This window comes from Pygoscelis adeliae, unplaced genomic scaffold (genome assembly GCF_000699105.1).
Source record: "Pygoscelis adeliae isolate BGI_AS28 unplaced genomic scaffold, ASM69910v1 Scaffold142, whole genome shotgun sequence".
NCBI classification, from domain to species: domain Eukaryota; kingdom Metazoa; phylum Chordata; class Aves; order Sphenisciformes; family Spheniscidae; genus Pygoscelis; species Pygoscelis adeliae.
In genome coordinates, this window is record NW_008824247.1 from 37,775 (window position 1) to 40,608 (window position 2,834).

The window sequence follows — 2,834 nt, forward strand, 5'->3', positions numbered from 1 at the left end:
ACAAAACCCAATCCTACACCTGGAAAGCAAAAATAAAGACCACCGAGAAATGTCTCATACTTTTCCAGATCATAGTCACTGTCTATTGCAAGCGTTCTTAAATTGTTCAGATTACAGAACATTTTCAGCCCCAGTGGCATTGTGGAAGAGTAAGTCAATTCACAGAGAAATATTCTTATGTCCCAATTTAAAAGGAAAATCAAAAGAAGAAATTACTGTACAAAGATGAATCATGTAACAAAATTTACAGAAGACATTAGCTAAATCAGAGAAGATACAAATAATCAAATGCAAGAAATATATGTTCCTACAGATTGTAAGAGAGATGATTTGGAGTAAAAGCCAACCAACCATTGGCCATCTACCACATCCTACTGGACATCAAGTGAATTGTCCCTCGAATGAAAGGAAGCCTTTAAAAGCCACATAGTTCTCTCTTTAGTGTTACTGGCTCTTTTGACTTTAAATTATCCTGTTAAAACCCTTTAACGGAATAGGTAAATTCTTTCATCTCTTCCACAATGGCTGAATATTGAGAAGGTATTTTATAAGTATCTGTACATTTCACTACAGGTTTTATGAGTTAAAACCAGTATTTCACTGCACCTGTTTTAGTAAGATGCTTAGCAGAGAATATCTGATTTGTAACAACTCTTCCATTTATGTATTTCACAGTGAAAATACCTGCTTTAGAGACAGGGTTAAATATGTACTCTTCTGAATTTTGTCATACTAATAGGTTTGCATGGAAAACATAAGGCTACCAAAACTTTATAGGTCACTTTACTTCTAATGATTGCATGTTTAGGCAACCAAACTCTTAACAAGAATAGCAGGCGGTTCTGTGATTTGGTAGTGCAGTTTTCATCAGCTCATATCAGGGTTAAAGTGTCAGAGAGTGGTTGAAGTTTGTCTGCACACCATGTGTCTGTGTCGTGGTAGGACTTCAGAGGAAGAGGGAGGCTTCCTGAGGCCAGAGAAAGACAAATACGCCCAGTGGGAAGTGCAAAGGGGAAGGCCTCTGGGGCCTGCAGGCTATTTTGGTTGGGCTAATTGCCCAGCTTGGAGGTAAATTGCAACTGCCCGAGTTCGTGTTGAACTGTTCGGAAGAAAATGGCCTGAATAAAACATGTTTGTGGCACTGCTTTCTTTCAGGGCTAGGAGCTCAGCTCTTTTGGGTCTCTCCCAGTCACTTTAACCGTTCCACACAAACTGCTTCTTCTTCCTACCCTAATCCCAGGGACTGTCTGTCAGGAAGGTCTACTGCCTGATGTGCTGACAGCACACCGAATGATTGTTTAGACATAAATTAAGGGCTGAATATATTTGGGGAATATTTCCTTAAGGCTTTAACTTCCAGCTTGCCTTAGTAGTTCACTGTCATTCTTCTACAGAATAGGCAAAGACAGTATGCTGAAAAATATTCAAAATGAAGTGCATTGTATGCATTGGTTATATTAATGGAGAAAGTAGCTTTGGAAAAGTTAGGTAACTTTTGTCGAGCCTAAATGTCCATCCGACAAGTACATTTTCACAGATAAATATATTTTCTTATACTTTCAGTCCTTGTTTCCTTGAGACCAGCGTTGTTTTAAAGAATAATGCTGACTTGACATACTCAGATAATTCTGAAATACTGATTTTCATTCACGTAAAAAATCTATTAATATGGCATGCATATAGGTGACTACTAACCATATTAGGTTAGGTTTTACAGATTATTTTATAAATGTGATTCATACACATTTCTCTCCATGTAAAAAGAATGAACATATCTTGTTGAATTATGCTATTATTGAGAACAGAGAAAGGAGGCCTGCCCACCAGGTTTAAAAATAGAAAATCCAAGTCATAGTGTTCATCTGAGACCAGAGAGATAATTTTATTGTTGGTTTTCCATCTTTATTTTCACTTGATTTATTCTATTAAAGTTCTAGTGATAATTCCCGTATTTGTCACCAGATGGCACTGCAATGACATTATCTTGTAACCACTCTTAATGCCCGAGTAGTAGCATAATGAGGTCATCCTCAGATAATTAGAAAGCATGCATCACTTCTTCAGGTTGCATTAAGCACTTTTTTCTCCACACCATTATGTTCATACCATCAGGCTTGCTGGCACAGCTATGACAGCTAGTGTTTTTAATATTCTTAGCCAATTTATCTTTGTAAGAAAAGCTCAGTAGTGGAGACCAAAACCTACCCTAATCTTAATTTGTCCAGATATTGCCATGAATAATACTGCAGGCAAACGCTGTCTTCAATGGCAAGAGATGAAGAGCAGCAGCAGCTCTCACCTGTGTCAGGTCATGCACAGAAGTGTGCCTCAGTTCCCTGCCCCTGCACTTCTGAATAGGATCCCAACCTCAGGCCATCAACCACTGCCTACTGCATTCCCTACTTTTTCAGTGCAGAATTTCATGCTTTCCCTTGTTTCTCCCCTCCTCCCAAATGAAGCATTCCCCTCCATGCCCTAATTTACCTCTCAGTTCTAGTGCTCCCCAATATATTCTGTCATGATCTACCGCTGTAGCTTGAGTTACAAGTACTGATTCTAACCATGACTCGTTGCAGATTCTAGGAAATAAAAAGAAATAAACCTGGGAGATCAGAGATGTGTTGAGCAGTAAGCCACAATTGCCTCTGTTGAGAAGCTGACTTCAGCACTAATACAGCTGTCACCACTGGAGTGCTGTTATCTGAGCAATCACTTTGAAGTTGTTCAAGGGTAAATACAAATAGTTTGGGATTTTTATTTGCAGATCAAGATATGTAGCATTTACAAGTTTGCAGCATATAAAAGCTCTCATGACTTTCTTTTAGAGGTCTGAT